Raw genomic sequence first — 27,848 nt, forward strand, 5'->3', positions numbered from 1 at the left:
TTAACCCACTGAGCCACCCAGGCGCCCCGACACACACTTTTTAAACAAAGACTCATAGAGGGGGCAGCACCTGAGTGGCTCAGTCAGTTGAGCATCTGCCTTTGGCTCAGGTCGTGATCTCGGAATCCTGGGTTTGAGCCAGGCACAGGGCTCCCTACTCAGTAGGAGTCTGCTTCTCCCTCTCCCTCTGTACTCTCTCTCTCAAGTAAATAAATAAAATCTTTAAAAAAAAAAAAAAAGATTCATAGGGGGACTGGGCTGTTAAATGAAAAGTGGATGTTAAGACAGAAAGCCCATGCCACCAGTTGACCTACAATACAAATGTTTAACAGCTTATTTTTTAAAAAATATTTCATTTATTTATTTGAGAGAGATAGAATGAGAGAGCGAGTGTGTGTGTGTGTGTGTGTGTGTGCACACGCACACGATCTTCTTTATCCATGGACACTGGGCTGCTTCCATATCTTGGCTATTATATATAATGCTGCAATCAACACAGCAGAGCATGTATCCCTTTGAATTATTGTTTTTGTATTTTGTGGGTAAATATGAAGTAATGTGATTGCTGGATCACAGGGCAGTTCAATTTTTAACTTTTTGAAAAACTTCGATACTGTTTTCCACAGAGGCTGCACAAGTTTGCATTCTCCACGTCCTCACCAACACCTGCTGTTTCTTTTGTTGTTGATTTTAGCCATCTTGACAAGTGTGAGGTGATATCGCCCTGTAGTTTGGATCTGTATTTCCATGACTAGTGATAATGAACATCTTTTCATGTGTCTGTTGGCCATCTGAATGTCTTTTTCGAACAAATGTCTGTTCATGTCTTCTGTCCATTTTTAAATTAGATTATTTGTTTTCCGGGTGTTGAGTTTTATAAGTTCTTTATATATTCTGGATACTAACCCTTTATCAGATATGTCATTTGCAAATACCTTCTCCGATTCCACAGGCTGCCTTTTAGTTTTATTGTTTCTTTCACTGTGTAGAAGCTTTTTACTTTGATGTAGTCTCAAGAGTTTATTTTTTTAAAGATTTACTTATTTAAGAGAGAGAGAGTGCATTCACGCAAGCACGCTAAAGTGGAGGAAGGAGGAGAGGAGGAAAATCTCAAGCAGACTCCCTGCTGAAAGGGGTAGGGCTGACACAAGCCTCAATATTGACCCATGAGATCATGACCTGAACTGAAACCAAGAGTCAGACGTTTGACCCACTGAGCCACCTTAGTTTATTTTTTTAAAAATTTACTTTGTTGAAGATTAAGTGATCTTATAATTGTGGGTTTATTTCTGGGTTTTCTCTTCTGTTCCATTGATCTATCTATTTTTGTGCCAGTACCATACTGATCAACACAGCGTTGAATATAACCCACCCACTTAGATGAAATGCATCCCTTCATGTCCCTAGACATACATTTACTACCTGCCTCTTGGAAGTGTTTATACATATGGGAAGAGCATGCAGCTCTCTTTAGTAAACACAGAGAGCATTCATCTATATCTCCATTGTGTTATTCTGTCTAGGCCGTTGCCTCAAGTAGAAATGTAAACTGTTTTCTTATTTGAAGTTCTAAAAATATATTAGAAGAAGATTTCCACATTAGGGAACATATATATGCCATTTTTTTAATTGAAAATGAAAAGGAAATTTTGTGTGACTTTGTAGTTGGTTAAAGCATTTGTTTATCATCATACAACATGACACTTTCTATATTCAATACGACAGACTTTAAAAATAACTGGCCTATCAATTTTGAGAAATCTTTATGTAATGGGTATAGTAACAGATGTCAGTAAGAAAAAATACATTGATTTTTCCAAGGTAGCCATAAACATAAACAATAGACAGTGTGAAGGGAGAAACTGGCCATGTCACTAATCTGAATTCAAAAAGTTCTTGAAATAGGCAAGCACACAACATAGATGGTCATAATGTGCTTTTTATTTTATTTTTTTTAAAGATTTTATTTATTTATTTGACAGAGATCACAAGTAGGCAGAGAGGTAAGCAGAGAGAGAGAGGGAAGCAGGCTCCCCGCTGAGCAGATCCCAGGACCCCGGGATCATGACCTGAGCTGAAAGCAGAGGCTTTAACCCACTGAGCCACCCAGGTGCCCCCATAATGTGCTTTTTAAAAGCCATTCAAAAGTTTATCAATTTTTGGATATTATAACATTTTATGAGGAAGCTAAAGCATTCCTCTTTTACTACTGAAAATATTGTTACTAGGGAGGTAGTAAGAAAGAACTTTCTTATCAACCATCATTATCATCTCACCAGTAAATGAAAATAATAAGGCTAATAAAGACAAAGGGCTTGATATAAGGCAAATCACAGGCTTGAAACGCTAAAGCATATTACTCATCTTAATATATTATAACATTAGAATTCTTTCCACTTTTCTTTAAGTTCAAAATCACTTCAATAAAAACATTTGCTATATAAGACATCTATAACCCAGTACTAACATTTTGTATGGTTAATTTCTATCACCTTTGGGGAGGGAAGTCTACGTAACATAATGACTTTCAAATTTATTTGGTAGATCTAGCTATGGGCCACTTTTATATTAGTCTGATTTAATGGGATCTATTTTAGGTTAATTAATCCTCAGAGATATAAATTCCTTAATAAAGCAGTCAGCAGTATTTTAAAATATTAACCAAAATATTCATAAATCATGTTTAAGCAATCCATTAGCAAGACCAAAATACCTTACTTTCTGCTTCTATTTGCAGCTTTCAAAGCATAACTCTGCTTCCCTACCTTCCCAAACACCCCCTTGTATTCCACAACCCTTTCCCTCACATATCATTCCCCTCCCAACTAGGAAACAATCAGATTAATTTACATCTATCAAGTGACTGCAGTTAATTTACACTATAACATTAGCTAAGCCCAAAGAACTGGTGTATATTAAGTCAGCTAATAGCGAGATGGAAGGTTTAACCCCCTACTTAAGACATCATCAAGCATAAAGAGAGTTTTTCTTTTTGGGATGTAGAAACAGGAAGTCTGAAATCATGCATTATCTAATGGTTGTAGTCATTTTAGGATAATGAATATCCCTTGTCCCTCTGCTCTCCCTAACACAGACTGCTAAAAACACAACCCTCCCCTGCCTCACTTTCCTTTTTTCTCTTACCTATTTAGAATGCAGCAACTGAACACACCTGTACTAATTCAAAAAACAGGCATTAAAGGCCAATGACAGCATCTAAACACAGCACAACTCTTCTTCCTTTTTAATCCCACCCTTAACTGGCAGCTCCCGGGTTCTTTAATATTTATTTTAACTACCTCTGGCAATTAAGATTTTGACTTCTTTTTTTTAATGATTTACTTATTTGAAAGAAAGAGAGAGAACATGAGTAGGAGGGGTAGAGGGAAAGGGAGAGGAAATCTCAAGCTGACTCCACACTGAGCCTGGAGCTCCATCCATGACCCTAAGACCACAACCTGACCCAAAATCAACAGTCAGATGCTTAACCTACTGCACCACCCAGGAGCCCCAGACTCTGATTTCTTTTAAAATACAATTTTGAGGGGCGCCTGGGTGGCTCAGTGGGTTAAGCCGCTGCCTTCGGCTCAGGTGATGATCTCAGGGTCCTGGGATCGAGTCCCGCACCGGGTTCTCTGCTCAGCAGGGAGCCTGCTTCCCTCTCTCTCTCTCTCTCTGCCTGCCTCTCTATCTACTTGTGATCTCTCTCTGTCAAATAGATAAATAAAATCTTTAAAAAATAAAAAAATAAAAAAAATACAATTTTGGAATATAGCCCCTTCATCAATGGCTACATTATTGAAATCTGGCTTTTTTACTTGCAGAACCCCAAGAAAATTTTGAAAACCTTACATCTCCTCACACATTCTTAAACTGACATCTAAAATTTTTCACCATAAGTTTAAGTAGTAGGAAATGAGTAATTTCTAACATATTGTAAATATCGCTATTTTGCTGTTATACCACCTTAAATGTATCGTTTTTATCATCCTATCATGAAGGCCCTGCCTTTTGACCTCATCTAACTCTAATTATCTCCCAAAGGCCACATCTCCAAATACCCACAAACTGGGGACTTAGGACTTCAACATATGGACTGGGGGCAGGGCACAATTCAGCCTACAGCAACAAGTTTTCATTTCTCTGGAATAAAGGCCCAAGGATTTAACTGCTGGGTTATATAGTAGTTGCATGGTTAGTTTTTTAAGAAACTGCCAAACTGTTTTCCAGAGTGGCTATATCATTTTATATTTCCACCATCAATGTATAAATGATATGGCTTCTCTGTATCCTTGCCAGCAGTTGGTGTTGTCAATATTTTTTATTTTAGCTATTCCAGTGATATCTCGTTGTAATTTTAATTTGCATTTCCCTAATGGCTAATGAGGTTGAACATCTTTTCATGTGCTTATTTGCCAGCTGTGCATCCTCTTCAGTGAAAGGTCTGTGCATGTCTTTTTCCCATTTTCTAATTGGATTGTCTTTTACAGTTTTGAGAGTTCTTTATATATTCTAGATACTAGTTCTTTGTCAGATATGTGGCTTGCAAACATTTTTTTCTCCATCTGTAGCCTGTCTTTGCATCCTCTTAACAAGGTCATGCAAAGTAGAAGATTTTAATTTTGATGAGATAAAATTTATCAATTTTTCCTCTTATGGATCATGTTTTTGGTATCAAGTCTAAGAACCTTTTGCCTAGTTATAGACCCCAAATATTTTCTTCACTTTTTTCTAGAAGTTTTATAGTTTTGTGTTTTCCATTTATGTCTATGATATATTTTGAGTTCATTTTTATATAATATTTAGGTAAAGGTTTTTGTTTTTGTTTTGTTTTTTTGCCAATGGATGTCTAATTGCTTCAGCACCACTCATTAAAAAGCTATTTCTCCTCCTTTTGAATTGCTTTTAGGTTCTTTGTAAAAAATTAGGCATATTTTATGTGACTCTATTCCTGGGTTCCCTATGTTACTTCAATGATCTGTGTTTATCTCTCCACTAGTATCACACTATCTTGATTAATGAAGCCATATAGTAAGCTTTAACAAAGGCTTGAGAAAAGGTGATTCCTCCAATACAAATTATCTCTAATGTAATGTATTTTATGTTTGAAAGTCTTTTACTGACAGCGTTACATTTTTCCTCAACAAAAAATCTGTCTATAAATTAAAATTAAACTTCTCTTTATTTTCTGTAATAAAAGACTTCAAGTGTTAAAACAATTTCTTCTGGTTTGAGTTTTCGTTACAATTATTATTACTAACCAATTAAAATATAAATATACTGTAAACTTTGATTTTAAAGATTCTTAAACATAATAAGGAAAACTACATAAAGGAGATGGGTGTGAGGAGAAGTCAGGTGGTCACTGTCATCATGCCACCATCATCTGGTTTGTTGCCAGAAGGAAAATGGCAGATCTGGAAGAGCAGTTGTCTAATGAGGAGAAGGTGTATAGAGCAGCAAAATTCATTATTCATGCCCCTCCTGGAGAGTTTAATGAGGTGTTTAATGATGTTTGGCTGCCATTTAATAATGATAATCTTCTTAGGGAAGGAGCAGCTCATGCATTTGCACAGTATAACTTGGACCAGTTTATTCCAGAAAAATTGAATGTTATAAATATCAGATATTGATAACAGAACATGGCGACTTGGGAAATGGAAAGTTTTTGGATTCCCAAAACAGAATCTCTTTCAAATTTGATCACTTAAGAAAGGAAGCAACTGATCCAAGACCATATGAAAGAGAAAATGTGTTTAAACATGGAGAACTTCAGTAGAGACTGTTCTGCGAGTGTATATAAAAGAACATTATCCAAATGGGGTCCGCACTGATATATGGCCAAAAAAAAAAAAAAAAAAAAGATGGATAGCAAAGCATTGTTGCATGCAAAGAAAGCTATCAGTTCCAAGGAAAAAAACTTTTAGAACCATCACTGGAGGTCAGAGTGGAAGTTTCCAATCACTTTTTCAACCACTCAGGCTCAGGTGGTTGGCATCTTGAAAATTCAGGTTCATTATTATGAAGATAGTAATGTTCAGTTAGTGAGTCATAAAGATATACAAGATTTCCTAACAGCATCTACTGAAGCACAAAGAGCAAAAGAATTTATAAAGATTATAGAAGCTGCAGAAAATGAATAGTACACCACTACCAGTGAGAATTACCAGATGATGTCAGGCACTACTTTTAAAGCTTTACCTTGACAGTTGCCAATTACATGAATAAGATTGATTGGAACAAGATCCTTAGCTACAGGATTGGCAAAGAAATGCAGAATGCACAAGATGAACATTGTATGACCAGATCATTTAGTGTCTGCATTTTAAGAAAAATCATTGCAAAAGTATTCAAAACTGTCAAACTACCCAATCAGGTGAGCTGTTGCCACTTAAAATCACTGTAATTAATTAGTTTGGTTAGAGCACAGAGCTTAGGTAATTTACAATTATTTTTTCATTTCTTTTGTTCAAAGAGGATTACAAATGAGTTTAGTTTAAGTGTCTTTTACTTTCTCTTATACCTTTCTTTCTTACAAGCAAGAGATGATTCTTCTAGTTTAATGTTAAAAGTTTTGAAGTGTTTCAAAAATAGTTTACTTATCATGACCCTGAAATTGTTTATGAAGTGGGTAACTTCTGATATTTGCCCAGCACTTTTTAATGGGATCAAAAATGGACATTCTAGTTTAAGGTGGTTGATGGATTTAGTCATATATGCTGCTGAAGAAATTTGTCTACATTTCCCCCCTCATCTTTTCCATTTATGTTAAATTGAGATTAGAGGGAAAGCATTTTCTGTATCAATTGTGTATCAAAAAGGGTTTTTAGCTAGCTTAGGGTTTAAATAAACTTTTTAAAAACAAGGCCAAGATGGGAGACGCATGATGGCGGAGGAGTAGCGGACTGAAATGACATCAGGTCGCAGGATTTCAGCTAGATAGTGATCAACCATTTTGAACACCTACAAACTCAACAGGAGATCAAAGAGAAGAGCAGCCATTCTAGGAACAGAAAATCAACCACTTTCCAAAAGAGCTCTACGGAAAGCATCCAGGGAACAAAAACCCCCGAGAGCAAACTCGAGCAGATTTCTTAGCCTGTCCCTGGCAAGGGCAGTGCAATTCCACCCTGGGCAAAGACATTTGAGAATCACTACAACAGGCCCCTCCTCCAGAAGATCAGCAAGAACATCCAGCCAAGTCCAAGCTCACTGATCAAGGAGAACAGAGGATCTCTAGAGCTGGGGAAAGCAAAGGCATGGAATTAATTCATGGCTTTCTTCCCATGATCTTTTAGTCTTGCAAAGTTAATTAATTTTTTTTAATTTTATTTTTTTCCTTATTCTAATTTTTTAACTCTTCCTCTTTCCTCTTTTAACATTTTTTAACTAGTTTATCTTAACAATACCTTTTTAAAAAAATCCTTTTAAACCTTCATTATTATAGTCATATTTTATCCTTCATTGTATTTAACCTTATTTTTTGTATACACGTGAGGGGTTTTTTCCTAAAAAATTTTGGGATACAATTTCTTCTAATAGATCAAAATATACCCTAAATCTAGCACAGGGCTTTGGTCTAGTCTCCAGCCTGAGCACATTCTCTCCCTTTTTTTTTTTTTCCTCTTCTTTCTTTTTCTAACCAACTTATCGTTCCTTTTTTAGAAATTTTGTTTTAATTTTCATCTTTATAGTCATATTCCATCCTTTCATCGTGTTTACCCTTATTTTTGTATATTTATAAGTTTTTTCTTTAAAATTTTGGGAGGTAATTTTTCTAAGAGACCAAAATACACCCAAAATCAAGTGGGTGTCTCTGTTCTATTCACCAGTCTAATATATATTTATTTCTTTTTAATTTCTTTTTATCCCCCTTCTTCTCCCCCCGGTTTTGGGTCTCTTCTCATTTGATTAGTGTACATTTTTCTGGAGTCTTTGCCACCCTTTTAGTATTTTATTCTGCCATTCATATATTTTTATCTGGATAAAATGACAAGGCGGAAAAACCCACCACAGAAATAAGAACAAGAGGCAGTACCAATGGCTAGGGACGTAATCAATACAGACATTGGTAATATGTCAGTTCTAGAGTTCAGAATGACGATTCTCAAGGTGCTAGCTGGGCTCGAAAAAGGCATGGAGGATATTAAAGAAACCCTGCCTGGGGAAATAAAATCCCTTTCTGGAGAAATAAAAGAACTAAAATCTAACCAAGTTGAAATCAAAAAAGGTATTAATGAGGTGCAATCAAGAATGGAGGCTCTTACTGCTAGGATAAATGAGGGAGAAGAGAGAATTAGTGATATAGAAGACCAAATGACAGGGAATAAATAAGCTGAGCAAAAGAGAGACAAACAACTACTGGACCACAAGGGGAGAATTCGAGAGATAAGTAAAATAATATTAGAGAAGAATATAATATAAGATGAAACAATATTAGAATAATTGGGATTCCAGAAAAAGAAAGAGAGTGAGGGGCAAAAGGTATAGTAGAGCAAATTATAATAGAGAATTTCCCTAATATGGCAAAGGGAACAAGCATCAAAATCCAGGAGGCACAGAGAATCTCCCTCAAAATCAATAAAAATAGGTCCACACTCCATCATCTAATAGTGAAATTTACTAGTCTTAGTGACAAACAGAAAATCCTGAAAGCAGCTTGGGACAAGAAGTCTGTAACATACAATGGTAGAAATATTAGATTGGCAGCAGACTTATCCACAGATACCTGGCAGGCCAGAAAGAACTGGCATGATATATTCAGAGCACTAAATGAGAAAAATATGCAGCCAAGAATACTATACCCAGCTAGGCTATCATTGAAAATAGAAGGAGAGATTTAAAAAAAAAAAAAAAAAAAGCTTCCAGGACAAACAAAAATTAAAATAATTTGCAAACACCAAAACAGCCCTACAGGAAATACTGAAAGGGGTCCTCTAAGCAAAGAGAGAGCCTAAAAGTAGTAGACCAGAAAGGAACAGAGACAATACAGAGTAACGGTCACCTTACAGGCAATACAATGGCACTAAATTCAGATCTTTCAATAGTTACCCTGAATGTAAATGGGATAAATCCCCCAATCAAAAGACACAGGGTATCAGAATGGATAAAAAAACAAAACCCATCAATATGCTATCTATAAGAAACTCATTTTAGACCCAAAGACACCTCCAGATTTAAAGTGAGGGGGTGGAAAATAATCTACCATGCTAATGGACATCAAAAGAAAGCTGGGGTGGCAATCCTTATATTAGATAAATTAGATTTTAAGCCAAAGACAATAATAAGAAATGAGGAAGGACACTATATCATACTCAAAGGGTCAGTCCCACAAGAAGATCTAACAATTTTAAATATCTATGCCCCTAACATGGGAGCAGCGAACTATATAAACCATTTAATAACAAAATCAAAGAAACACATGAACAATAATACAATAATAATAGGGGACTTTAACACCCTCCTCACTGAAATGGACAGATCATCCAAGCAAAAGATCAACAAGGAAATAAAGGCCTTAACTGACACACTGGACAAGATGGACATCACAGATATATTCAGAATATTCCCTCCCAAAGCAACAGAATACATATTCTTCTCTAGAGCACATGGAACATTCTCCAGAATAGACCACATCTTGGGTCACAAATCAGGTGTCAACTGGTACCAAAGACTGGGATCATTCCCTGCATATTTTCAGACCACAATGCTCTGAAGCTAGAACTCAATCACAAGAGGAAAGTTGGAAAGAACTCAAATACATGGAGGTTACAGAGCATACTACTAAAGAATGAATGGGTCAACCAGGAAATTAAAGAAGAACTGAAAAAATTCATGGAAACAAATGAAAATGAAAACACAACTGTTCAAAATTTGTGGGACACAGCCAAGACAGTCCTGAGAGGAAAGTATATAGCGATACAAGCCTTTCTCAAGAAACAAGAAAGGTCTCAAGTATACAACCTAACCCTACACCTAAAGAAGCTGGAGAAAGAACAGCAAAGAAAGCCTAAACCCAGCAGGAGAAGAGAAATAATAAACATCAGAGCAGAAAACAATGAAATAGAAACCAAAAGAACAGTAGCACAGATTAAGAAACTAGGAGCTGGTTCTTTGAAAGAATTAATAAGATTGATAAAGCCCTAGCCAGACTTATCAAAAAGAAAAGAGAAAGGACCCAAATTAATAAAATAATGAATGAAAGAGGAGAGATCACAACCAACACCAAAGAAATACAAACAATTACAATAACATATTATGAGCAACTATACATACCAGCGAATTTGACAATCTGGAAGAAATGGATACATTCCTAGAGACATATAAACTACCACAACTGAACCAGGAAGAAATAGAAAACCTGAACAGACCCATAACCAGTAAGGAGATTGAAGCAGTCATCAAAAATCTCCCAACAAACCAAGAGCCCAGGGCCAGAGGGCTTCCCAGGGGAATTCTACCAAGCCTTTAAAGAAGAATTAATACCTATTCTCCTGAAACTGTTCCAAAAAATAGAAATGGAAGGAAAACTCATTTTTGGAGGCCAGAATTACCTTGATCCCAAAACCAGACAAAGACCCCATCAAAAAAGAGACTTACAGACCAATATCCTTGATGAACACAGATGCGAAAATTCTCACCAAAATACTAGCCAATAGGATCCAACAGTACATTAAAAGGATTATTCACCACGACCAAGTGAGATTTATTCCAGGGCTGCAAGGTTGGTTCAACATCCGCAAATCAATCAATGTGATACATTAATAAAAGAAAGAACAAGAACCATATGATACTCTCAATAGTTGCTGAAAAAGCATTTGCCAAAGTACAGCATCCTTTCTTCATCAAAACTCTTCAAAGTGTACGGATAGAGGGTACATACCTCAATATCATCAAAGCCATCTATGAAAAACCCACAGCCAATATCATTCTCAATGGGGAAAAACTGAGTTTTTCCGCTAAGATCAGGAACATGGCAAGGATGTCCACTATCACCACTGCTATTCAACACAGTACTAGAAGTCCTAGCCTCAGCAATCAGACAACAAAAAGAAATAAAGCATCCAAATTGGCAAAGAAGTCAAACTCTCACTCTTTGCTGATGATATACTATATGTGGAAAACCCAAAAGACTCCACTCCAAAACTGCTAGAACTTTTACAGGAATTCAGTAAAGTGTCAGTGATAAAATCAATGTACAGAAATCAGTTGCATTTCTATACACCAACAACTAGACAGAAGAAAGAGAAATTAAGGAGTCAATCCCATTTACAGTGGCACCCAAACCATAAGACACCTAGGAATAAACCTACCAAAGAGGCAAAGAATGTGTACTCAGAAAAAAAAAGAATCTGTACTCAGAAAACTATAAAGTACTCATGAAAGAAATTGAGGAAGACACAAAGAAATGGAAAAGCTTTCCATGCTCATGGATTAGAAGAACAAATATTGAGAAAATGTCTATTCTACCTAAAGCAACTTACGCATTTAATAATGCAATCTCTATCAAAATACCATCAATTTTTTCAAAGAAATGGAACAAATAATCCTAAAATTTATATGGAACCAGAAAAGACCCCAAATAGCCAGAGGAATGTTGAGGAAAAAAGCCAAAGTTGGTGGCATCACAATTCCAGACTTCAAGCTCTATTACAAAGCTATAATCATCAAGACAGCATGGTACTGGCACAAAAACAGACACATAAATCAATGGAACAGAATAGAGAGCCCAGAAATAGACCCTCAGCTCTATGGGCAACTAATCTTTGACAAAGCAGGAAAGAACGTCCAATGGAAAAAAGACAGCCTCTTCAAAAAATGGTGTTGGGAAAACTGGACAGCCACATGCAGAAAAATGAAACTGGACCTTTCCTTACAACGCATACAAAAACAGACTTAAAATGGATGAAAGACCTCAATGTGAGACAAGAGTCCATCAAAATCCTTGAGGAGAACACAGGCAGGAAGCAGCAACTTCTTCCTAGAAATGTTGCCAAAGGCAAGGGAAACAAGGGCAAAAATGAACTACTGTGACTTCATCAAGATCAAAGCTTTTGCACAGCAAAGGAAACACTCAACAAAACCAAAAGACTACTGACAGAATGGGAGTAGATATTTGCAAACGACATATTAGTAAACAGCTTGTATCCAAAATCTATAATGAACTTACCAAACTCAACACCCAAAAAACAAATAATTCAATCAACAAATGGGCAGAGGACATGAACAGACATTTCTGCAAAGAAGACATCCAGATGGCCAAGAGACACATGAAAAAGTGCTTCACATTACTTGGCATCAGGGAAATACAAATCAAAACCACAATGAAATACCACCTCACACCAGTCAAAATGGCTAAAATTAACAAGCTAGGAAATGACAGATGCTGGCGGGGAAAGGGAAACCCTCCTACACTGCTGGTGGGAATGCAAGCTGGTGCAGCCACTCTGGAAAACAGCATGGAGGTTCCTCAAAAAGTTGAAAATAGAGCAACCCTATGACCCAGTAATCGAACTATTGGGTATTTACCCTGAAGATACAAATGTAATGATCTGAAGGGGCACGTGCACCTGAATGTTTATAGCAGCAATGTCCACAATAGCCAAACTATGGGAAGAACCTAGATGTCCATCAACAGATGAATGGATACAGAAATACAAAAGATGTGGTATATATATATACTTACATACACATACATATACATACACACACACACAGAATGGAATGCTATGCAGCCATCAAAAGAAATGAAATCTTGCATTTGCAATATGTGGATGCAACTAGAGGGTATTATGCTAAGTGAAATAAGTCAATCAGAGAAAGACAATTATCATATGATCTCCTGACATGAGGAATTTGAGAGGCAGAGTGGGAGGCTTGAGGGGTAGGGAAGGAAAAAATGAAACAAGATGGGATCGGGAGGGAGACAAACCATAAAAGACTCTTAATCTCACAAAACAAACTGAGGTTTGCTGGGGGGAGGGAAGGTGTGTAGAGGGTGGCTGGGTTGTGGACATTGGGGAGGATATGTGATATGGTGATCACTGTGAAGTGTGTAAGCCTGACAATTCACAGACCTGTACCACTGGGGCAAATAATATATTACATGTTAATTTAAAAAATAATAATAATAAAAATAAAAACAAGGCCAATATCCAGTGCTGCTTTGAGATTCTGAAATTAAATGAAGATACTTATTTCAGAAACACATTCAATGCTTTTTTTTCTTGTGACAGTTACACAAATTAGCTTGAATTCCATATCTCCCTGAGTTATTTTTATCATAGAGCCTCAAAGGTATTATAACATGATATATTACAATATATAAAATCCTGAACTCATAAAAAGTTAAGTTAAAAAATTAAAAAAGAGATGGGTGAGATTTTTCTTCTTCAATTGGTTCACAATTCCATGCAGTGACCATTATTTATCATCAGAATGACAGTGTTCGGCACCAATTCTATCCCTACTCTTAGTTTTCATAAAGTTAAATGGTGAGAAACTGGTTTCGCATAAATGAGAAGAGGAGAAAGGAAGTCTTGTTAGAGCAATTATTTCTCAATTCTTTAAAATATTTTGAACGATGTTAAAAAGAATAACAGTAATATACCATAAAAATATACCTATTAGTATATTACTTAATCAGCAAACAAATCAATTAGGTTCTTCTCTCAGTTTTGTGAGAACAAAAAAGTGGAGACTATTTGAATTGCAAAAGGAACTTTTATCTATCATTATGTGAGTTGGTGTCACTTAGTCATCCACTATCTTCACACTGACACCAATCTTCAATTTTGCCCTTTGGCGCCCTGGGGTTTTTACATCCAGGGACCTTTGTGAGATCTGAGATAGAGCAGTACGCCTTTCTTTCTTAATGGTATGAGAAGGGCAACAGTGAACAAGAAGGGGGAGAGCAGACCTTGCACCTCCATCATAAACACATTCTCAGGCAGAACAATGTTAGGAAAAGTACGTGGGGAATTTAAAGATCTACAGACTGGCTCCCTCCAACCATCTATGCCCCATACTCCTTGAAAAGTGTACCCAATTTAAAGAAAGAAGGGAGGTGCATCTGCCATCCACAGGATCAACATCAGCACAGGGAGTCCACGGAAGTAAGCAATAAATGCTTTTTGATGAGAGAAACTGCAAGAGCAAAATGACAGGCACCGAAATAGCAACTTGATATATCAAAGGAAGAACTCCACTTAAAAGCTAAGAATCAGACTGAAGCAAATTAAGCTGTTGCTTAAAGCATAATAATTAAGGCCTTTACATTTACCAAACTACTCTGCTATCACAGAATAAAAAGGCTTGTTTATCCCTCCTCTGTCCTAGGGGAATAAATTATCTCATGAACCTTTAATTCACCCCAAGTGCTATTTAAAAGCTAAGAAATGTTTAAGCAATTCATTACATTAATATAAAAATCTTTATAGGACAGAAGTATGATCAAAACCAAAGGGTAGGAAGCACTGAGTAGTGGAAAGGATATGCTGTCTTATGGTAGTGCCCAGATCCCAGTTTTTGCCCGGCTGTCCCCTGCTCTTTAGTCAGATCTCAGATAACCAACCCTTCAACAGCAAGGTTCTCCAACCAGCTGGTCAAACAGATGTCCCGACACTCATTAGCAGGTCACCTATTTTAAGTATTTATTGTCCACATAGATGCCCGATGCTTTTTTTGCTTATATTTAAAATTCATTTATTACTTATCCATCAGTGCCAAAACAACTCCCAAAACTCCCCAAAGCAACCTGTGAATTCTAGAAGAGCAGAGATCTACCAAGCCACTGCTGTAAGTTCAGCCCTTACCTAATGCAGACCAGGTAACATCCTTGTTGACAACAGCCTATAGATATCAGGCACAAAACTGATGCTAATTCTAAGACTCTCATCTTTAACTGAGCAGTTTTTTCTCTTTTTTTACTAAAATAAACTGTTGCTATTATACACGATTTTCTGAAAAATTGTGCCATTAGATCTTTATCTCTCTGAAGTTATTTGCTCTAATTCTCTTGGCTAACATTACTGAAATAATTTATCAATTATGCAATGCTTAAGTAGACACTGCAGCCATGAAGTTAAACAGGTTAGGTAAATATTCATAAGGGAGACAGTTTAACATTCGTATCAGGACTTTTAGTTCAAGATGGTAGGTTGAGGATGTGCATTTACTACCCAAAGCTTACAAAACCACAGGCAAATAAGGGAGACAAAAGAGGTAACAAACCTATAATAACAAAAGGAAAGAGAAGTGAAGGGGTTCACCAGTGGATGAAGGATACAACAAATTTCTAGAATTCAAAAAGCAGATGGAATTGTGGTGATGGGGGAGACAGGCACAGAAATACACAGCCACAAGCCGAACTAAGAGGAGCTGGAAGCCAAAATGCTTGCTGGAATGCTAGAAGGAATCCAGACAGCCAATCTGCTCAGGGACACCTGATGGCTCTGGGCTCCAGGCCAGCAGGTACAAGGGAGGAGAGAAGGGGAAAGTGGGGCTAAAGACAGTGGGAATAATTAAAGGTCTGTACTTGGAACTACGCTGGCTGGATCCCCATCTGCTTCCCCCACCCCCACACAGATCACAGGCAGCCTGGCATTAACCCTCGGTCCAAAAGCCAGATCGCTAAAAGAACAAATGACCTGGGGAAAGCCAAGGCATCTAGTGGGACTACAGTCTACCCATAGTAGAGCACTCCTCTAGCACAAAGGCACAGTCTGAGAACAGGCCTAGAGCAAGCAGGCCAGCCAAGTCATCTCGCTCTACACTGGGGCTCAGTCAGCCATTCACACAGGTGACAGGTCTAGGGGGAAAGAGACCAGCTTTTTAAATGGCATAGAAAACCCACACCAGTTCCTCAGTCCTTCTTTCTAAAATACGAATAGACAACCAGGGACTACCAGGCACATGGGGAAAACGAGCAGCACGAGAAACTACTAAGAAAAACATAACAGAAAACATAACAGGAAAAAGAATCTTGAGGGGAACAAATATACTTAAGGGATGTAAGACAACATTAAAAGAAAAAAAAACTACTATAATCAAAAGATTCAAGAGGGTATTGCACCCATATAAAATAACAGGAAACCACAAAAAAGGAACAAAGAACTTGGAAGAACTCTTTAAATTTAAAATTCTTGGAATTTAAAGAGTGATTAGAAAAGGAAAGTAAATCAACAGATGATCTGGAAAACAAATTGAGAAGCACAGAATGAGAGCATATGGATAAAAAAAAAATGGAAATAATAAAGAGACTATAAGAGATGTAAAGAGCCAATCCAAGAACAGGAAAAAAGAGTGGGAAAAACTATTCAATAATAATAGAATTTGCCAGAGCTGAAGAAAGACCCAAGTCTTAAGATTAAAAGGGCTCAGTGAGTGCTCAATACAACTAACTGATAAAAGATCCACATCTAAACATCTCCTCACAGAATTCCAAAACAAGTATAAAAAGGAGAGCCTGAACAGGGAATGCAGGTCACCCAGAAAGGACTGACAAATTGCTTGTCAGCAATAGAGGATGTTAGAAAACAATGGAACTATGTCTTCCCATTTTCTAAAGGAAATTATTTTCAGCTCCAAATGCTACACCCAACTCAACTACAAACCAGTATGAAGGTACAACATAGACAGTTTTAGACAGGACTCAGAAAGTTTATTTCCCACATATCCTTTTAAAGAACTCATTTCAGGATACATTCCAGTAAAAGGATGGAATAAATCAGGACAGTGTAAGTGGATCCTGTGGGAGACATAGATCCTAAGAACAGTGACTCCAACCCAGGAGAAGAGTGGATGGAAACCCTTGGAAGACAGCTGTGGCCTAGGAAAGCATGTGGGTACAAAGGGGGATTCCACAGAACAGAAAATACAACCGAGAGTAAAGAAGTGAGAGGCCGTGTCAAAGACATATTATGTCTGAAGAAGAAGAAGGGGAGGAGGAGGAGGAAGAAGAAAAAGAAAGGCAATTAGAAACTCCCTGGGGGGATAAAAGGTACCAAAAAAGCTACATTTTGAATGTGAAGCAAGCTTACAAGTATCCTGATTATAAGGAGTTAATGGAGTATGAGAAAAAAGGATATAGTTGTTATTGATCACAGAATCTTGAGAGTCCAGGGTTCATTAACCCAGCCCTAGAAGGAAGAAATGTAATCCCAGCACACAAATTGGCTCTGCACTAAATATTTATAGAATCATATTTTAGGGGATACTATAAATAGAGATGCCCTTCATCTTAGGCCAGAACTAACTTTGATACTTGGGCTTCAAGACATAAATTTCGGGACCCTAAAAGAAAGACTGGCCAAAAGTGTTTCACTCTTATTTTCTATAAATGTGGCACCAAATGATAGCCAGTTCCTACCTGTACTACTCTCCCTCAAGATGATAGTTGTTTTCATTATTCAAATGGTCCAGCACTCCAGAACTAGCTCACTTTACTTGGATTTGGGGGCAGATGTCAGAAGAAATGTCTGCTCCCTATAGCTGAGCAGGTAACGATCCAGAAAAATAAGGTATATTGCCTGCTCAGGGAAGAAATTGTGGCCTGTGGTAATCACAAATTATAACTCTTGTTACTTCATTACAGATCCCAAAGGCTAGGCTTTGAATTTTTATTCTTTGATTAGAATATTAAAAACTAAACAAGCATGATTTCTAAGCAAAAAGAACTTTTTATAGGGAATGTGCAAACATCACATGTTCTCTTTCCTACTGGCAGAAATATGATTTAGCTTCTGGAAAAGGACAAAGCCTTGCAGTAATCTGTTTAATAACAAGAGGCATTTGTCCTTGTCTGTTAATTCTACCTGCTTTCCTGACAAGGAGAAAGTAACTTCATGCTGCAGTCAGAGGATCTCAGGTTCATAAGGGAAACTTTCCTTTCTGGAAAAATTAACAGGTCATGACAGTAGGATACTATTTATAGTTTTTCATCTTTTAGATTCAACTTATATGGAGATTTGGTTGTCCTTGGTAACAGGACAAAATATAAAAGTTATCAACCTTGACAATGTAAAATAAGTGTCGCTGACAGGAAGTGAGAAGAACAGATGGAAAAAGAAGCACATGTTCTAATGCCCCTTTTTAAAAAAATGGGTGAGTTGACAAAGACTGTCTTAAGTGGATGAAATGAAAAATAGAGTTGTCGTTATCTAAAGTTACTAAGTTAAGCAGCAGAGGAAGTAAATTAATAATACAATTACTATATCAAACTCTGGAAGAAAGAATGAGAGGACTGTAAGCTAAACATTCATTTTTTACAGTGGAAAGTCAACGGATTAAAGTTGATCAATCAAAAAAAACTGAACAGAAAAAATTCTATTATTTGGAGCAGTAGCCCCAAATCTTTTTGATTGTACAACGCTCTCAGGAAAATATCTTAGAGCCCAAATCCCTTACATTTGTATATTTACTTATTTATGTTCCATATAAACTTAAATGGAAATATATATTACATATATATATTACAAATATATATTACATATATTTTGTGACTTACATAAAAACAGACATTAAAAGTGTATCAGAATAATTTTGAATGAATTTTTTATGGAGAGGGAACACTTATCCTAATGAACCAGAAACAGAAAATCACCAGCTATTCTGACAAAAATAAACATTTTAAGATATAAAAAAGTATATGAGAACAAAGCACTTCCTAGGATGTGTACAGTTTTTAGACACGGAGATCTAGAAGTTAGAGATGTAGCCACCAGGAAATCCCAAAAGATAGGAGGTTCAAAGAGGCTAACTTTCAGGAGTAAAGTTGGGGATACAGAGAAGTAGAAAGGGAGACTTACCATGTGCATCATAAGCTCAGCTGTACTTTTTTACTTATTGCATACATGTTTTCTTTTGTATAAAGAATTTATCTAGGGGCACGGGTGGCTCAGTCGGTTATGTGCTGGATTCTTGATTTCAGCTCGGGTCATGATCTTGAGATTGTGAGGTCAACCCTGTGTGGCTTGTAGCATCTGGCTCCGTGCTCAGTGGGAAGTCTGCCTCTCTGCCTCCCTCTCTGACCTCCCCCTCAATGTACGCTTGCTTTCTCATTCTAAAATAAATAAATCAGTGTTGCCTGGGTGGCTCAGTTAAGCGTGTGCCTTAGGCTCAGGTAATGATCCCAGAGTCCTGGAATCAAGCCCCACATCAGGCTCCCTGCTCAGTGGGGAGTCTGGTTCTCCCTCTACCGCTGTCACCCTCTCTTCCCCACCTCTGCTCATGCCTTCTCTCTCTCACTCTCTCTCTCTCAAATAAATAAATAAAATCTAAAATAAATAATAAAAACTCCATTACAAAATAATAAAATAAATCAGTCTTTTTAAAATTAATCTAACCGGCCCCATAAAACTCTGTCCCTATCAGTGTTTACGCTGATTCATTCATTCAACAAACGTTTACTGAACATCTGCTCTGGGCTAGGCACAGGGGATGGAAAAGGACAACTAACATCTTGGCTCTCAAGGAAATCACAGTCTGGGGCAGAAGAAAGCCAATAAAACCAGTGATGACAAACCAGTATCATAAATGCTGAAAGAGAAGTCGGTGCCTCCTATCTTGCAAACAGTCTGGGGCACAGAAGTGGACACTAATAGTGTGTGGGGTGTTAGGGACGGATCGCTAAAAGGTCACTTAGTTTTGGAATTGAAACCTGAAGGACAAGTAGAAAATTGAGAATAAACCAGGTAGAGAGGAATGCAAGGAAATGGGGGAAGGGGATTCTAGGGCAAAGGAGAAAAAGTGGGGGAGGGTAGACAGGCTGATAAATGAGCATGGTAAGTTGGTAAGGTGGAAGTTTTTCAGGACCAATAGGGCAAACAGTGCATGAGGTGGTGGTAGCAGGAATGAAAGAGCATGACAGGAAGGAACCAGAAATGAAGGGCCATGCTCAGAACTCTGCAGTCTCCCAAACTAGGTCAGATGTGCATTTGGGGGAACATTACTTTAGAAGCAACACGGAAGATGGAGCTCAAAGGGATAATGAGGCAGGAAGGCCATTCTGGGGGCTATTATAGTGGGGCCAATGAGAGAGAAGTAGAGAATCCTACCAGCAGGAGACAGATGGCCAATAGAAAAGTACTCATCACTATTAATCATCAAGGAAATGCTCTTGAGTAACTGGAGAGTATCACTAACTGAAACAGGGAAAGAAGCAAGTTTTGAGGGGGATGGAGTTTAGTTTAGGACACGCTAAATAAGAAGTGGCCCATAAGAGATTCTTAATCAGAGGAAATAAACCAAGGGTTGCTGGAGGGGAGGGGGGGTGGGGGGATGGGGTAACCGGGTGATGGACATTGAGGAGGGCACGTGATGTAACAAGTACTGGGGATTATGTAAGACTGATGAATCAAAGGCCTGTACCTCTGAAATCAATAATACATTTTATGTTAATTAACTGAATTTAAATTTAAAAAGTTTTAGAAATATGAAGTGCCATCTCCAAGTAGGTAACAAATAAGCAGTTAGAAGTACAGATCTAAAGTTCTGGAGGAGAGGTTCGGGCTGGTGGCACACCTTGAGACACATTAATATTTGGGTTGTACTGGAAGCCAAGTGAAGAGCTGCAATTACCCACAGAGACTATACAAGATGAGAAGCCAAAGAAGGCTGGAGTCCTGGGGAAAGCGGGGAGCAAAGGACTGAAGAGACTAAAGGAAAGGGCAGGAGAATCAGGAAAGAATGAAAGAAGGTCAGGGCAACAAGGAGGTAGTAAATGAGCCAGTAAGAGCAGCTGAAATGACAGGTCATGGCATCGTGACTGCATAGGGAAGGGAGGGAAGCCAGAGGGATTGGCTGAATGAAAGGCACGGGAGTGGCAAAGGCCTCAATTAGGAAGACGGTGATAAGATGGTGTTGGTGCTGAGAATAAAGGAGACAGGAGTGTGTGCTACCAGAGCTCAGTGTCTTAGAGTGGTTACAGACTAGTTTTGAATGCATGTAAACACATGTGTACTACACTGCACAACCTGAGTATATGTTCAGGACAAAGGACAAGATGAGGGTCATAAATAGGCTCTGGCTTGTCTGGATGGGGTGTGCCCGAATGTCAGCTGGCACATTAACAACAAAACCAAGTGTTGTCTTCTTCAAGGGGTAAAGAACAATTCTAATTAATTATAGTAATAAGGAGACATTCTTAGAGTTTATAAGGTGCAATTTTCATGCTCTTAACTTTCGTTTGTATAGGGGTACAAAAGTATTAAGAATAGTATCTGTTGTAAAAACAATTATTTTTGCATGTGATGTTCAGCAGCAATTTGCATTTTCTTCTTTAATAAATATCCATGATTCCTCCCATAGTAATTATTGGAGTGATAAATACAAATCTCTGGGGACGTCTGGCTGGCTCAGTCAGAAGAGTATGCAACTCTTGACTTTAGTGTCATTGAGTTCAAGTCCCACATTGGGTGTAGAGATTACTAAAAAAAATAAACTTAAAAAAAATACAACTCTCTTATAAAATCTGTTTTATGACAACATTTTTAAACCTAATAGTAATGGAAAAGACACTAGTAAAATACTTTAGGAAATAATTGATTTTTTTAATTGTCAGAATTCAGTTGTATTCTTTTTGTGGTAGGCAGAATTCTAAAAATGTCTCTCAAGATTCCTACCCCCTGGTTATTGATTCAAACAACCTAGGTATTGCAATAAAGGGACTTTGCAGCTGGAATTAAGGTTACTCATCAACTGACTTTGAAGTAAATATCCTTGGTTATCTGGGTATACCCAATGTAATCATATGAGCCCTTAAAAGCAGAAGAGATAGGCAGAAGAACCAGAGCATAGGACAGAGAGGAAATGAGAGAGATGTGAAGCATGCAGAGGACTCTACCACTCTTGCAGCTTTTAAGATGGAAAAGGGAGCCATGAACCAAAGAATGTAGGTGGCCTCTAGAAACTGAGAACCACCCCAGCCAACAGCCAGCCAGGAAATGGACACCCCAGTCCTATAACAGAATGGAACTGAATTCTGATAACAGAAGCCAATTCAGCCCCAGAGCTCCAGAAAGAAACAACCCTAGTGACACCTTGATTTTCAACCTCTGAAATCTGGAACAGAGAATGAGCTAGGCCAAACTGGGCCCAGACTTCTAACGTAGATAGAACTGTGAGATAAGGGTGCAAATGGGTGTTGGTCCGAGCTGCTAAATTTGTGGTACTATGTTCGAGGGCCACTGGAAAACTAACACATTTTTTTAAACTACTGACTTCAGATGTGCTCTATCAAATCTCATTTTCTCAACCCTTAATGTAACTTTGGACAGAATTCACACATCTTCCAATAATACTCAGTTATTATGAAACCAGTCTAATTTATTTTCTCTGAAACTTTTATTTTTAAAATCTTTACATCTGTAGAGAATTTAAAAGAATAGTATTAAAAAAATACCCTTATACCTATATTCATCAATTGCTAACACTGTCCTATATTTGCTTGTTTTGTCACTCTCTCTAGACATAACATAAATATCTCTACCTCTCCTACTTTCTTCCTCTCTGTATCAGTGATCCTCAACTAGGAACAATTTTGCCTCCCAGAGAACATCTGGCAAAGTCTGGAGACATTTTGATCATCACTACTGGGGTGTGTTACTGGTATCTAGTGCGTAGAGGCCACGGATGCTGCTAAACATCCTACAAAACAGAGCCCCACACAAGAAATAATTATCCAGCCCAAAATGTTAATAGTGCTGAGGTTAGAACATCCTGCTCTTGGGGTGCCTGGGTGGCTCAGTTGGTTGAGTGGCTGCCTTTGGCTCAGGTCATGATCCTGGAGTCCCAGGATCCGGGATCGTGTTCCACGACAGGCTCCCTGCTCGGTGGAGAGTCTGCTTCTCCTTGTGACTCTTCCCCTTCTCATGCTTTCTCTCTCTCATTCTCTCTCTCTCTCAAATAAATAAAAAAAAAAAAAAAAAAAAAGAACATCCTGCTCTTTATACATGATGTATATATAAACAATTTTCCTCAGTAATTTATAAGTAAATTATAGACATTGCAGTACTTTTTTACCCTAAATATTTCAGTTTATACCATCTAAAAATAAGGACACTCTTTTAAATAACACAGTTTACCAGTGATACAACAATACCATCCAGCGTGTAGTCCATTTTCAAATTACCCCATTATCTCAAAAAAATCCTTTAGCACTTTTTTTTTAAAGAATTTATTTATTTATTTATTTGACAGAGATCACAAGTAGGCAGAGAGGCAGGCAGAGAGAGAGGAACGGAAGCAGGCTCCCCACTGAACAGAGAGCCCAACTCGGCGCTTGATCTCAGGACACCGGGATCATGACCTGAGCCGAAAGCAGAGGCTTTAACCCGTTGAGCCACCCAGGCGCCCCCCTTTTTATTCAAAAGCTGGATCTAATCAATGGTACAGAGATTGGCATGTTGATCAAGGTTTTAAATTCAATATAAATAAGAAGCTCTAATTTTCAAGCAGTTGGGGGGTAAGCAGTAAAACTTGTGGTGCCAGCTCTAGGATCTGTAAGTCTGTGATTCTGACACCACGCATCTCTAAAATGGATGCAGTAATTAATTCAGAAGGTCATCAGCGTGTTATAAATCTCTCTTGCAAGAATATCCTCAAACATGATCACTCAGTTCTTAGGACAGAAAGGGGAACTGAATTTATATTAACCCATAACCCTACTGAAAAAACATCAATCTGAAACAACAAATCAAGAAGGAACTTTTTCCAAAGAAGACATGAAAATGGCCAACAAGCACATGAAAAGATGCTCAACATCACTCATTGTCAGGGAAATTCAAATCAAAACCAGACTGAGAGGGGCACCTGGGTGGTTCAGTCGGTGAATCACCTGTCTTCAGCTCAGGTCCTAACCTCAAGGCCTGGAATCGAGCCCCGCATGCAGTTCTCTGCTCAGCAGAGAATCTGCTTCTCCCTCTTGTTCTCTCTCTCTCTCAAATAAATAAAATCTTAAAAAACAAAACACAACAGTGAGATACCACCTCATACCTGTTAGGATGGCTACTATTAAAACAACAACAACAACAAAAAAAAATGAAAACAAGTGCTGGCAAGGAGAGAGAGTCCTTGCACACTGCTGGTGGGAATGTAAATGGTACAGACACAATAAAAAGACAGTGTGGAGTTTCCTCAAAAAATTAAAAATAGAATTACCCAATGATTTAGCAATCTTGCTTTTGGGTCTATGTCCAAAATAATTACAAGCAGGATCTCAAAGACATATTAGCGTTCCCATGTTCACTGCAGCATTGGTCACAATAGCCAAGAGGTGGAAGCAACCTAATGTCCATAGACTGAGGAATGGATGAGGAAAGTGTGGTCTACACATACAGAATATGTGTATTATTATAGAGATATACTATTATATAATAGTAGAATATTATACAGCCTTTACAAAGAAGGAAATCTTGTCATATGATACAAGTTGGAAGAATCTTGAGGGCATTACACTAAGTGAAATAAGTCAGTCACAAAAAGACAAATACTGCATGATTCTACTTATATGAGGTATCTGAAGAAGTCAGACTCATAGAAACAGGAAGTAGAATGTGGTTACCAAGCTGGCAGGGAGGGGAAAATGGGGAGGTGTTGTTTAGTAAATACAGAGTTTCAGTTATATAAAATGAAAAAGTTCCAGAGAGCTGCTGCCAACAATGTGCATATATATATATATATAAATTTTATTTCTTTGAAAGAGAAAGAACAACAGACAGCATGAGGGAGAAGGACAGGGACAAGCAGACTTGGGGAGGACAGGGATAAGCAGACTCACCTCTGGGCGGAGAGCCAAATGTAGGGCTCAATCCCAGAACCCTGGGACCATGACCTGAGCTGAAGGCAGTTGCTTAACCAAATGAGCCACCCAGGCACCCCAACGATGTGCATAATTAACACTAACATACCATACACTTAAAAATGGTAAGATCATGAATTTTATGTTGTATGTTTAGAGTCACAATTAAAAAATAAAAATGAAAAAAAAAATAACCACATACCAGAATCACATCTAAAGAAGATAATTATTTAAGTTCATGAAATATTCAGTCAACTCCCCCCACAAAAGAATTACTTATTTCTAAAGAAAAATTCATCCACTAATATTTTGGGAGTTTTTTCCGAACATGTTTACATTATAATATCTTAGGTTTTTCTAAATTCATATATTTTGTAGATTAAAATTTAAAAAATTATTTGCAAAATATTTGAATGTCTAGAAATATGTTTTAAAATGTGAGACATTTAGCTTTCAACCAAATGATATAAAAATATGGTATTTAACGGAATGGTACAGCATTGCTTCAAAGCAACTTTTAGAAATTAAAACATTGGGCCCCTGGGTGGTAGTTGGTTGAGTTCTTGGTTTTGACTCTGATCTTAGGGTCAGGAGATCCAGCCCCATGCTGGGCTCCACACTCAGCACAGAGTCGACTTGGAACCCTATCGCCCTCTTGCTCTGCCCGTCCCCCCACTCCCCACTGCATGTGCGCTCACTCTATCTTTAATCAATCAATCTTAAAAAAAAAAAAAAAAGAAATGAAAATATTAAAATGTACCTAACTGCAAAAAGAAGAAAGAAAGAAAAGGAAAAGAGAAAAGGAAAGGGAAAAAAGACAAGAAAGACAAGAACTTCTCCAGAGAATACAAAACAACTCTATAATACATCAAAGTGAAAACCAGGGCGGTTATTGGAAAGATTACAATAAAGAAACCAGCACTGTTACTGTATGCTACAACCCAAAAGTGTGGTGATGATGCAGTCTGTCTCAGAATTCATCACTTCTTTGAGTTCCTAACAGAGGTAAAAAGCAATTAATGGTAATATCAATGGTTACATTATAATTTTATGCTTGAATTTAAGACATTATGGGATGCATACGCTCTCAATGTACTCATCAGTCTCAGGAAGCTAATTATAGTTTTAGAGATTTAGTTTCAGGCAAAGGCAAAAATTAAGCTCTGAAAGGCAGGTCTAACAAACATGATGAGAACCACACCACCTATAGCCTTGGGGGAAGAGGGAACCACTACCTGCTCTAATTATCTTTAGATCTAAAATAATCCTGGAGGCTAAAAACAGGCAAGAAGCCGTAATACCCTTAGTACCTTATTTGTCAACACCATCACTTACTACCAGTTAATCTAGATCAGTAACCCCATCTGGCACTAAATCCCACAAAAGAGCCACACAAATTCATAAAGAACGAAACCATCTATAGCAGTCATGTTTGAGAAACAGTACAAATAAAACCAAAGAGCCTGGTATCAGAAATGTTAAACAAGTGCCCACACCCTGATAAGAACATGCTATCCATCCATTCCTTCAGGACAGGTCTACTGAACACATAATTGGAACTGTTAGTCATTTTTAAGAAGATGTCTCAAGAAATATAAAACTTTTGCCATCTAAAGGGCTTGAAAACCTTTAGAAGTACCTACATGTCTCAAACTTCAAATTCCATTAGAACTGCAGCAGCTTTTTCAATGCAACAGGGCATGCAGACAGAATGACTAGAATGGAAATGTGTATAATCTAAATATAGAGAATTGTTCTAAATTGTCTTCACTTTCATTCTTCCAGGACTTAATGATAGTGAGAAAGAAGAAGATATTCTAAACTAAAGCCAAGGAATTATAGGGCTGTGTAATCAGTCCCACTCAGACTTGAACAAACCCTAAACAGCAGCTCCTAATTTGTAGAAAACACACTGCTAAAAACAGATCAACACAGGTGTCATTCTGGGTCACAACACCCAGCGGGCCACAAGGAGTATCATCATAATGGTGTGTGGAAAAAAAACACTGCCTGAAAATGGTCTGAGCTGGTTAACAGACCCACAGTTTACGATTTTTGACAGAGGACTCTATTCAGTGTGCCACAATGGTTAGCAAGGCCAGGAAGTACTATCTCTGGGTAAGGTTTCAACAAACTGGCTGGAAAAGATGGAACTCCAAGTTAGTACGCTCTGAGAATGATGCCTTGCCATGAGACGCTTCTTGCTCAGTTAAGTGTTTGCAGGTCGCAAACCTTCCTGGCTGACAGAGGCCCCATAGACAAACAGTACACCAGCTCCGCTTCTCTGGAAGAAGTATTCCCTGCATCATAAAACTGGCACTGGTGGAATCTGCAACAAGGGGCAGAGAAAAGGACCACATCAATGAGATAAACTCATTTCCTTTCCTTCCCCCCCCCACAGCTTTAATGAGAGATGATTCACAAACCATACATTTTATTCATTCAAAGTATGCAATTCGATGGTTCTTAGTATATTCATAGAGTGCAACCATCAACAGTCTCAGTTTTAGAACATTCCCATTACCCCCAAAATAAACCTCATATCCATTTCTCCCCAACCCTCCCAGTCCTAGGCAACAACTAACCCATTTTCTGTCTTTATAGATTTGCCTTTTCTGGACATTTCATATAAATGGAACTATATAATATATGGTATTTTATGGCTGGCTTCCTTCATATATTTACTATTTTCAAGGTTCATCCATGTTATTGTATACATCAGTTCTTCATTCCTCTTTAGAATTTTTTTTTTTAAGATTTTATTTATTCATTTGACAGACAGAGATCGCAAGTAGGCAGACAGGCAGGCAGAGAGAGAGGAAGGGAAGCAGGCTCCCTGCTAAGCAGAGAGCCTAATGCGGGGCTGGGCTAGATCCCTGGACCCTGAGATCATGACCTGAGCGGAAGGCAGAGGCTTTAACCCACTGAGCCACCCAGGTGCCCCTTTATTCCTTTTTTGCTGAATAATATTCCACTATGTAGACATACCACACAGTTCTTCATGAGCCATAGAATCTCTTCTGCTATATAAACAAAGCTTTAAGCAGTGATT

General features: G+C 37.8%; 1 protein-coding gene and 1 pseudogene across 2 annotated transcripts in view; one reads left to right on the forward strand and one right to left on the reverse strand.

Annotated features, from left to right (window-relative positions):
- The window catches only part of DIPK1A (divergent protein kinase domain 1A), a 121,627-nt gene that overhangs the window by 87,475 nt on the left and 6,304 nt on the right, over window positions 1-27,848 (reverse strand). The window lies entirely within an intron of this gene.
- LOC116873434 lies at window positions 5,409-6,406 on the forward strand (annotated as a pseudogene).

This window comes from Lontra canadensis, unplaced genomic scaffold, assembly GCF_010015895.1.
Source record: "Lontra canadensis isolate GAN:19392208 unplaced genomic scaffold, GSC_riverotter_1.0 scaffold33, whole genome shotgun sequence".
NCBI lineage: Eukaryota > Metazoa > Chordata > Mammalia > Carnivora > Mustelidae > Lontra > Lontra canadensis.